Below are 12249 nucleotides of genomic sequence, written 5' to 3' on the forward strand. Positions count from 1 at the left end.
TATAGTCCGTATTAAGCAATGTCACCCGACTCACAGGAATCACAAAAGGAGCTGTGAATCTTCTTCTATGATTAATTACGGGCAATGGACTTTCTTGAGATGGAGGAGTGCACAGTCCATCTGTAACTGGGTCACAGCTGATCTGTCAGTATTTGCATTTGCTTTACTTTGTGCCCTTTCTCTGTGTACTTATACCTGTTACTGAGCTATTTGGGGTGATACTACGCTCTGACTAACCCGTGCTGCACCCAACTGTGGTCACCTAAACTGAGAATCCTTAGAACTCAATTGGTTTTCTCAACTTTAGGCATTCAGGTATCTTCTTCAATAGTTCTTTGAGATTGTTGCAGGTGAACAAAGCCTTGGTTCCAACACTTCTCTAGAAAGTCATGTCTCCTACTGTATAAACCACGCTATGCGTTGTCTATACACAACCATTAGTGGTCTTATAAATGGAGTCATTGCGAAGAAAACAAGATGCAGTAAACCTTTAGAAAACAGATTAAGCTTCAGCCAAGGCATTATGTTCCTCCAGGGGTTAACTGGGATTTATTGCTAAAGGAATAGAGAACAAAAGTAGGGAGGAGTTGCTGCAACTGCACAAGACATTAGTGAGACCACATTTGGAGTACTGTGGACAGTTTTGCTTCCCTTACTTTGAGGAGGGTTGTATTGTATTGGAGACAGTTCAGAGGAGATTCACCAGATTGATTCTAGAGGTGAGAGATTTATCTTATGAAGAGAGATTGAGCAGTTTAGGCCTCTCCTCTCTCATGTTTATAAGAATGAGAAATTTCATTGAGGTATATAAACTCCTAAAGACGATTGACACAGTAGATGTAGAGAGGACAGTTTCTCCTGTGTGGAAATCTAGAATGAGAGATCATAGCTTTAGGATAAGTGGGAGCTGAATTAAACAGGGATGAGAAGAAAGTAAAAACTGAAAGAAATCAGAGCAAAAGCAAAAATTGCCGGAAAAGTGGAGTAGGTCTGACAGCATCCATGGAGAGAAATCAGAGCTAAAGTTTCAGATCCACTGCCCTGTCTTCAGAAACTGATAGTAATGAGGAAAATGTTGTCATTTAGACAAAAGATGAGGTGGGGGGAGGGGGTAGAAGAGTAAACATAAGGTGGAGATAGAGCCCAAAGAGAGAGAGAGAAAAACAGTTGGGCAGACAAAGGAGTGATTTACAGGGGTGAACACGCAAAAAGATTGGAACAAAATTCCTGTCGGAGTGAGAAGCAGGATTCTTTCAGGATGGGCATACCCAGACGAGATGTGGCAGAGTTAAATACTAAACAAAAAAAAATTGGAAAGAACTACAAATGCTGGAAATCAGAAACGAAAACAGAAATTGCTGGAAAACAAGTCTGGCAGCCGTCTGTGAAGATAAATCACAATTAACGTTTCAGATCCAGTGGGCCTGCTTCAGAATTGATGGTAGCTCGGAAAAGGTTGGTATTCCACACTGAATATAGGGTGGAGGGATTACTTCTGTCAAAGGGTCATGAATCTGTGAAATTCACTAGCTCAGAGTGCAGTGGATGCTGGGTCATTAAAGAAGTTTGAGTAAGGGACAGGCAGATTTTTAATTAGTAACAAGTTAATAGGTCACAGGAAGCCAGCAGGAAAGTGGAGTTGAGGCCGAGATGAGATCAGTCATGATCATATTGAATGGTGTATTCCTGCTCATATTTATTACATTGTTATCTCTTAAAGCCTCAGACATGCTGCAGTGGAGACTTAGCAGAATGCTACCAGGTCAAGCAGAGTGTCTATTTAAACAAAGATTTGTTGTCTTCAATCTAATGGAGCTGTTCAATAGGTATGACAGCGTGAATCAGGCTGAACCAGGAGGTGAAATGCCAGGAGGGCTGGGCACCAGAGGGCACAAGTTGAGAGCAAGTAACAAAAGAACTGAAGGCAAGAGGAGGAGAACGCTTTGACGCACTGGGTGGTTGAAATCTGGAATGCAGTGCCTGGAAGGAAATCAACAGTCGCTGATTAGTATGTTTGCAGACGATACAAAGATCGGGGGAGCTGCGGTTACTGAGGAAGATTGCCAGAGGATACAGCAGGATATAGATAAGCTGGAGATATGAGCTGAGAAATGGCAGATGGAATTTTAATCTTGACAAATGTGAAGTGGTGCATCTTGGAGGTCAAATTTCTTTTATTCCTTCGTGGGATAAGAGTATCGCTGGCTAGTCTAGCATTTATCATCTATCCCTAATTGCCCAGAGGGCAGTTAAAAGGCAACTAAATTGCTGTGGGTTTGCAGTCACATGTCAGACCAGGTAAAGATGGCAGCTTCATTCACTAGAGGACATTTATGAACCTGGTTTTTCCAACGATCGACAATGGATTCATAATCATCATTAAACTCTCAATTCTCGACTTTATTGAATTCAAATTGCACCATCTACTCTGGCAAAATTCAAACTAAGAACATTGCCAGGGTTTCTAGATTAACAATCCAGTATTAATACCACAAGGCCATTGAATCTTCCACTGCAGAAGGACAGTCTACAGTAAATGGTAGCTTGCAAAAGGTTGGTAGTCATACAGAATATAGGGTGGAGGGATTACTTCTGTCAAAAGGTCATGAATCTGTGAAATTTACTTCGTAGCATTGACATACAGAGGATGTACAGGTCTTCAGCTCCTGAGAGTGGCATCACAAGTGGATAGTGTGATCAACAAGGCACATATTACTCTACATGTTGCAGCTGTATAGAACTTATTTAGGCCATATTTTGGAATATTGCATATAGCTTTGGTCATCGCACTACCAGAAGGATGAGGAGGCTTTGGATAACTTACAGAAAAGATTTATCTGGATGTTGCCTGGTTTGGAGGGTATTAGCTGTGAGGAGAGATTGGATAAATTTGGTTTGTTTTCAGCTGAATGTTGAAGGATGAGGGGTGACCTGATAGATGTTCACAAAATGATGAGAGGCATGGATAGAATTGATAGTCAGAGTCTTTTTCCCAGGGGAGTAATGTCAATTACTAAGGAACATAGGGTTAAGGTAAAAGGGGGAAAGTTTAAAGGAGATGTGAGAGGCAAGTTTTTACACAGAGAGTAAATGCCTGGAATGTGCTGGCCCAGGAGGTGGAGGTGAATAATAGGAACAGAGATCAGAGTGATATGGACCACATACAGACAAAAGATTTTCAGTTTAGAAGGGAGCCCTGCATCAGTATAGTCTTGGTAGGCCGAAGAGCCTATTCCTGTGCTTTTGTTTTTTCCTCAGGTACAACGACAGCTTTCAAAGGAAGATTGTACACATCCTAATAAACAAAGCAGTTTAGGACTCTGGGGAAGGAGCAATGGGGTGTCCAAAGATACTAACTGTGTAATTCCATCAAAGAGATGTAGCCAACACAATGGGCCGAATGTCCACTATCTGTGTCAACTGAATCGACAATTTATTTTCCACAAGACCAGCAAAAGTATAAATCAATGGAGGATTGATGATGAATAAGTCCCTCAGTGCCGTCAAGTCCCTTCGGTGACACTCAGTACCGTTTCCCTGGAGAGTTGCTGCTGCTGCTGATGAATTGCAGTGGTCACTTTAACCCAATCCTGGGCTGCTCACAGCGTTCTCGTTTAAAATTCCCATCCACACTCAGATGGACAAAAATTCAGCAGCTGAGATATTGAGAATGGATTCCTCTGAGATTTTGCAAGCACACGTTCAGCTCACTGCATGGTAATGAAGAGCAGTGAACAACAATCCTGAATCTCCAATAACCTCCTCTTTGGAAGCAGCGATGTCATCGAGGAACTGGAGATACTGTAGCTTGGGTTTTCAGGAATTATCATGTGCAAAGACTCAGAAACATCCAGTTATCTTCCATGATTTTCACCTTTCCTGTGTATTTTCCATCTAATTCAGAACAAAAGGGCTATCGCAATACATGCACATACTATAAAAGGAGTTACATTTAAAGGCATGCTGACTATTTTGAAGACTTCAGAATTGACCAGAAGCTTGTTGTCACTTGTTGCTGACCAGCAGAGCTGTAGAAATAAGGCACTTTAATTTGAAAAGTCACTTGGTAACATCAAACCTATGTATTGCTGAAAAAGAGACATGCTTGCACTCATCAAGAGTGTCAAATTTCAAAGGGAACAACAATTTAAATTGCCTGTGAGATGGGTGCTCATTGGTTGGTAAGTTGACACTGATGGGTTGAGGATTTTAACATGTGGCGCTGGAAAAGCACAGCTGGTGAGGCAGCATCCGAGGAGTAGGAGAGTCAATGTTTCGAGCATAAGCCCTTCATCAGGAATGTGAGAGAAAGGGGAGCCCAAGGAGGCTGAGAGACAAATGGGAGGGGGTTGGGTCTGGGGAAAGGTAGCTGTGTGAGTATGATAGGTAAATGAAGGTGGGATATAATGGTGATAGGTCGGAGAGGAGGGTGGAGCAGTTCATAGTAAGGAAGATAAACAGATAGGACAGTTCAAGGGAGCGGTGCTAAGTTGGCAAGTTGGATCGGGGAAATGTTGGGGGGAGGGGAGATGAGGAAAATGGTGAAATCAACATTGATTCCATGTGGTTGGAGGGTCCCAAGGCGGTACATGAGGTATTCTTCCTCCAGGCATCGGGTGGATAGAATTTGGCGGTGGAGGAGGCCAAGGACTTGCATGACCTTAGTGGAATGGGAGGGGGAGTTGAAGTGTTTGGCCACAGGGCAATGGGGTTGATTGGAGTGTGCGGCCCAGAGATGTTCTCTGAAACATTCCACAAGTTGGCCTTCTGTCTCCCCAACGTAGAGGAGATCACATCGAGAGCAACAGACACAGTGGATGAGGTGTTTGGATGTGCAGGAAAATCTCTGCCGGATGTGGAAAGATTCTTTGGGACCTCGGATGGAGGTGAGGGGTGAGGTGTAGGTGCAGGTTTTACACCCCTTGTGGTAACAAGGGAAGGTGCTGGGAGTGGAGGATGGGTTGGTGGGGGGCATGGAACTAACAAGGGAGTCGCGGAGAGAATGGAGTCTGTGGAACACAGATGTGACAGGGAGGCAAATATATCATTGGTGGTGGGGTCTGACTGTGGGTGGCAGGAGTGGCAGATGATGATGTATTGTGTCTGTAAGTTGGTGGGGTGGACGTTGAGGGTGGGAGGGTGGTTCCGTCTTGTTGCAATTGGAGAGGTGGGGCTCAAGGGCAGAGGTGCGGGAAGTGGAGGATATGCATTGTTGACCATGTGGGAGGGGAAACTGCTGTCCTTGAAGTAGGAGGCCATCTGGGATGTTCTGGAGTGGAATTGGACCTCCTGGGAGCAGTTGCAGCGGAGGCAGAGGAATTGGGAGTAAGGGATAGCGTTTTTACAGGAGTGGTAACGGGAGGAGGTGTGGTCCAGGTAGCTGTTGGAGTTGGTGGGTTTGAAGTAGAGGTCTGTGTTAAGTTGGTCACTGGAAATGGAGATGGAAAGGTCCAGGAAGGGGAGGGAGGTATCCGGGATGGTACAGCTGAACTTGAGGTCAGGGTGGAAGGTGTTCATGGAGTAGATGAATTGGATACAATGCATCATCCTCACAATTTCCAACATTCATGAACAGACCCCACCACCAGGGATATATTTCCCTCCCAGCCTTATCTGCTTTCCGCAGAGATCATTTCCTCTGTGATTCCCTCGTTAAGTTCATGTCCCCCACCAACCTACCCTCCACTCCCAGCACCTTCTCTTCTCACCACAAGAAGTATAAAATTGACACCCATTAAACCCCCTCATCCCAATCCAAGGCCCTAAAGCATCCTTCCACATGTAGAAGAGATTTTCCTACACATCCAAGCACCTCATCTACTGTGTCTGTAGCTCTTGATGTGGTCTCCACTACATTGGGGAGACAGGATGCCAACTTGTGGTACATTTCAGAGAACATCTCCGGGCCACATACCCCAATCAACCCCATCGCCCTATGGCTGAACACTTCAATTCCCCCTCCCACTCCACCAAGGACATGCAAGTCCTGAACCTGCTCCACCGCCAAATTCTAGCCATCTGACGCTTGGAGAAAGAACACCTCACATTCCACCTTGGGACCCTCCAACTACACAGGATTAATGTTGATTTCACCAGTTTTCTGATCTCTCCTCTCCTGACCTTATCCCAGATCCAATCCCCCAACTCAGCACCTCCCTCTTGACCTGTCCTATCTGCCCATCTTCCTTTCCACCTATCTGCTCCACCCTCCTCTCCAACCTATCACCTTCACTTCCACCTTCATCCACCTATTGCACTCTCAGCTACCTTCCCCCCAGCCCCAACCCCCCTCCTATTTATCTTTCCGGACCCTTGCACCCATCTGCCCACCTCACATTCCTGATGAAGAGCTTATGCTCGAAACGGCAACTCTCCTGCGACTCGGATGATGCCTGACCAGCTGTGCTTTTCCAGCACCACACTTATTGACTCTGAACTCCAGCATCTGCAGTTCTCTCTTTCTCCTAAGTGGTTGGTTGAGGTGTTGCCATAGAGAATGAACCAGGGAAGTACTGCCTGCATGCACCCCCTCCCATCCACCACTATCACGCTTTTGTTTAACTAATGCTGCTTTCGCAGAGGTAAAGTCCATGTGTATGAATATCAACACCTTTCAACAAGGACAAATGGGCCACATTGTGAGGAAGACTGTCATCTCAAATTAGTTGTTTATGCAATTCCTGACACATTCTGGGTTGGTCAGCAACTGATGTCCAACTGGAGAATCCATTAAATAGTACCTTTCATAGCCTCAGAATTGGGGATGATAAAGGAGCAGGAGGAATTGGAGAGCACTGAAATTCCTAACAAGCAAATAGATGACCAATAGAGGTTGAAGAGAAATTGAGTGATAACACATTGACTTTGAGGCAATGATACAGAGATTATTCTAAAGTACTTTACAGTCAATTCTGTACTTTTGTGGCCTTGTTGCTCTGGATGTAGGTTTGCTCACTGAGCTGGAAAGTTCATTTTCAGACGTTTTGTCACCATGCTAGGTAACATACTATGCTTCGTCCGGAGGCTCACTGAAGATGCTACCTAGTATGGTGACAAAACTTCTGAAATTGAACCTTCCAGCTCAGCGAGCAAACCTGCATCCAGAACCTCAACCTGAGCTACAAATCTTCTCAAAACTCACCTTGTTGCTCTGTTAGGGAACACAGCAACAAATTAACACCTGGTAAGATCCAATAAACAGCACTCTCTAAATTTAAATAATGCTGATTTTGCTTTGTTCACCTCCTGTACAGTGAAACTTTGTGTGCCTTGCTCTGTCTAAGCACCCTATGATCGCTATGTCTTTGTTTGCTATGAGCTGCCTACACTGCTCACAAAACAACACTTTTCACTGTACGTTGGTACATGTGACTGCAACAAAATCAAAAATCAAATCTGATGAAGGGCTTTTGCCCAAAACATCAATTTTCCTGTTCCTTGGATGCTGCCTGACCAGCTGTGCTTTTCCAGCACCACTCTGATCTTGACTCTAACCTCCAGTATCTGCAGTACCCACTTCTGCTGAGTTGGACCGAAGGGTCTGTTTCCGTGCTGTGCATCTCTATAACTCTGTGACTTTATGACCACCTCACTCCAGTGAAAACCATAACAAACTCAGTGGGACAAAGAATTTAGTACTGAAACAATAATAGGTGTACTGAGTGGCTGAGATGTAAAATGAGGTGTGTGCATTGATTGAAAAAATGTGTATTATTTCTGAGACATTCACTCATACTAATACAAGAACATCACGCAGATGGTGAAAGCATGTTCAACAGGTGATAAGTGGAATGTTGAGCATCTCAATAGTTCGGAACGTATTTTACTTCAGAGAACATTTCAGCCAGCTGTTCCTGAAATGGCTGTTAATGCACAAAGGTTAATCAAAAATCCATTTTGCTCTTTGCTATGAGATAGACCCTTGTAGGGGGAACCTTTGGTCTCTGGAGTGAAGCCAGCTGGAGAAACAATAGTTGACTTTGTGGATGGGATGTGAAAAACGATTTTTCCAACGAGACACATAGTCATCATTTGTCCTGAGCTAAGATAAAACATTCCTGTTGAAACTATCCTTAAAATAGCTACATTTTCTGCTGTTGGAGCATGTCCCATTACTTCTGCCTTTCTGACGCCATCCATTACTTGTTGCAAATTGCCTGATTGCCAGTATTAACTCATATTGATATAATGTTGGCCACCTTTCTGCAAAAACAACATTTGTTTTCAGTGTGCATTCAGAGAACAAAGGACCTATGGCTCATTGAATCTCATCTCGACAGAATAGTGATCCGACTGTGTTTTCGGTGCAGCCTTTGTAATCCAGCTTGATTTATTTCAGGACTGATACCAATAAATTTACACTTCTTAAAAGTATTAAGGAATGTGGAGATAGTGCAGAAATTGGTATTGAAGTAGAGGATCAGCCATGATTTCATGGAAGAGCTCAGAACGCTAAATGGTCCACGTCTGCTTGTCTTCCCTATGTTCCCTGCTCTCTCCTGAAGCATGGTTCCTCATTGAGGCACTGAAGTGTCACCCACATTGGTGGGGTTCAAGGAGAGCATGGCCTTGGGTCCACAAGAGCATTAGGAAGAGGATGAGACCACTCAGCCCCACCAACCTGTTCTGTCATTAAATCGGATAGTGTATGATCTCCACCGCATCATTTTCCCGCTTTTGCTCCCTACCACTTGACACTCATATCCGTCATAGTAATCTATCATTCTCACCCTTGTAAGTTCCATAGCCTTTTGGGAGAGATAATCCCAAATTCCCACGCTCTTTATGATCTCAGGATATCCTAAAGCACTTTACAAGTTATTTTCTTTTCAGTGTCAGCATCGTTATGGAATCATAGAATCTTACAAAGAATAAACAAAGACCAAAGAAAGTTACAGCACAGGAACAGGCCCTTCGGCCCTCCAAGCCTGCGCTGATCCAGATACTCTATCTAAACCTGTCGCCTATTTTCTAAGGATCTGTATCCCTCAGCTCCCTGCTCATTCATGTACCTGATCAGGTACATCTTAAGTTGTGCTATCATGCCTGCCTCTACCATCTTCACTGGCAACGTGTTCCAGGTACCCATCACCCTGCGTGTAAAGAATTTTCCACACATATTTCCCTTAAACATAGGCAAAGTTTTTTCCCTGGGATCGGGGAGTCCAGAACTAGAGGGCATAGGTTTAGGGTGAGAGGGGAAAGATAAAGAAGATACGTAAGGGGCAACTTTTTCACGCAGAGGGTGGTACGTGCATGGAATGAGCTGCCAGAGGAAATGGTGGAGCCTGGTACAATTGCAACATTTAAGAGGCATTTGGATGAGTATATGAATAGGAAGGGTTTGGAGGGATATGGGCCGGGTGCTGGCAGGTGGGACTAGATTGAGCTGGGGTATCTGGTCGGCATGGACAGGTTGGACCGAAGGGTCTGTTTCCATGCTGTACATCTCTATGACTATAACTGCAGAGCAAACATGGATTTACCTTCAAATAGCTGTTCCCAATCCACATTCCCCAGCTCCTGCTGAATTTTGCTATTGTTGGCCTTTCTCCAGTTTAGCACTTTTCCTTTAGGACCACTCTTGTCTTTGTCCGTGAATATTCTAAAACTTACGGAATTTTGATCTCTATTCCCAAAGTAATCCCCTACTGAAATTTCAAGCGCCTGACCCGGTCTCATTCCCCAACACCAAGTCCAGTATGGTCCCTTCCTGAGTTGGACTATTCATATTCTGCCTAGAAAACCCTCCTTGATGCTCCTTACAAATTCTGCTCCATCTAAACCTCTAACACTAAGTAAATCCAAGTCAATGTTGGGAAAATTAAAATCTCCTATCACCACCACCCTGTTGCTCCTAATCTTTCCATAATCTGTTTACATAGTTGTACCTCTATCTCATGCTCACTGTTGGGAGATCTGTAGTACAGCCCCAACATTGTTACCGTACCCTTCCTATTTCTGAGTTCTGTCCACAATGCCTCGTTGGCTCAAGTCCTCCATTGTGCCCTCCTTCAGCACAGCTGTGATATCCTCTCTGACCAGTAATGCAACTCCTCCACCCCTTTTACGTCCCTCTCTATCCTGCCAGAAGCATTGATATCCTGGGATATTTAGTTGCCAATCATGCCCTTCCCTTGACCAAGTCTCAGTAATAGCAATAACGTCACACTCCCAGGTACTAATCCAAGCCCTAAGTTAATCTGCCTTACCTACACTTCTCACAGTAAAACAAATACACCACAGACCACCAGTCCCTTTGTATTCGTCATCTGCTCTCTGCCTACTCTTCCACTTAGTCATGCTGACTTCATTATCTAATTCCTTACAGGCTTTAGTTACTACCTCCTTCCTGCCCACTAATGCCCTCATTTGGTTCCCATCCTCCTGCCATATCAGTTTAAGCCCTCCCCAAAAGCATTAGCATTCATTCATTCGTTCATTCACTGTACAGTGGGAAAGTAGTACATTCAGTCAATCGAGTCCACACTCACCCTCCAAAGGGTATCCCACCCAGACCCATCCCCCTACCCTATCCCTATAACCTTGCACTTGCCATGGCTAATCCAGCTTGCCTACACATCCCCAGAACTACAGGCAATTTAGATTTTAGATGTTTTAGATTACTTACAGTGTGGAAACAGGCCCTTTGGCCCAACAAGTCCACACCGACCCGCAACCCACCCAGACCCATTCCCATACATCTAACACTACGGGCAATTTAGTGTGGCCAATTCACCTAACCTGCACATTTTTAGACTGTGGGAGGAAACCGGAGCACCCGGAGGAAACCCACGCAGACACGGCGAGAATGTGCAAACTCCGCACAGTCAGTCGCCTGAGGCGGGAATTGAATCCGGGTCTCTGGCACTGTGAGGCAGCAGTGCTAACCACTGTGCCACCGTGCCACCCGTTTAGGATGGCCAATCCACCTAACTTGTGTATCTCTGGACTGTGGAAGGAAACTGTCGTACCTAAATGAAGGAAAACATGACTCCCAATCTGCGCACAGCAAAATCCTGGAAGCTGCAGTGAGATGAAAGGTCTTGTTATTTGTTTTAATGGAATTGAACAGGGAAGACACCCCTCCACTTTGAGTATTGCTTTAGAATCTGCTGTATCCACCTGCGAGGGTGGGTGGGGCCTCTGATTAATAGAAGACGGTATTGCATGTGTACCTCATCTTTACAAGAGTTCAACATTAAGACTCCATGCGCTGTTCATATACAATGTTGTGACTTTGCCTGGTAACTGGTGTACAAACTTCACTCCCACAGAACTCAACTGGTTTGTTGCAATATTTGTTTCATAACTTGTGATGTGTTTCACTGCTTTTAATAAACTAACCCACTGAGTCAATTAATCACTAATGAGTGACTGATTTTTAGATTATTAGCATGACAGATGACACCTTACACTGCGTAGCGTTCCCTCAACGCTGCATTGCAGGATGGGCCTAGATACTCGTTTTTAAATCAGTCTGTACAGGCGGGTTATTGCACATCTCTGGAGGAGATGGTAATTGAACCCAGGCTCTCCTGGTTCAGAGGTAGGGATACTACCACTATACCACACACTCCTTTCATGCCGCTAGTCTTGTGTTTTTAGTGAATGGTGCACTGACTACTGGATCACCACTTCTGCATCAGCACCAGCCATGGTAATGTGGTCAAGTTCCTTATTGGCATGAATCCACATGTGGCACCTGATACCACTTAATAATTTCTTAAGGGTAGTGCTTTCTCAAGGGTCCTCTTGTGGCACAGTGGTAGTGTCCCTGAACCAGGAGACCCAGGTTCAAGTCCACCTGCCCAACAGGTGTGTAATCTCATCTGTGAACAGGTTGATTCAGAAAAAAAGTCACATTTTCTCTCCAATCTAATTGAGTTACAGATTTAAAAAAAAAAGAACTGCTGGAAATCACAAACAAAAACAAAAGTCGCTGGAAAAACTCAGGAGGTCTGGCAACATTTGAGGAGGGAAAGTAGAGTTAATGCTTTGAGTCCAGCAACCCTGGTCTGAATTCGGATTTCTCTCGACAGATGCTACCAGACCTGCTAAGTTTAAAGCAATTTCTTTTTTTTTCAGACTGATCACTGTAGTTTAGCTTGTAAACATCCTGCATGAAAAGAAGAGCACTGCTCCTTTAAGTGGTCCACCAGGCAGAGTCACACATTAAGAATACCACTTGATAAGAAATGCAAACATATGTCATCAATAAAATGCATAGTCCATCCATGGACTCCATTT

The sequence above is a fragment of the Chiloscyllium plagiosum genome, chromosome 9, assembly GCF_004010195.1.
Source record: "Chiloscyllium plagiosum isolate BGI_BamShark_2017 chromosome 9, ASM401019v2, whole genome shotgun sequence".
NCBI classification, from domain to species: Eukaryota; Metazoa; Chordata; class Chondrichthyes; order Orectolobiformes; family Hemiscylliidae; genus Chiloscyllium; species Chiloscyllium plagiosum.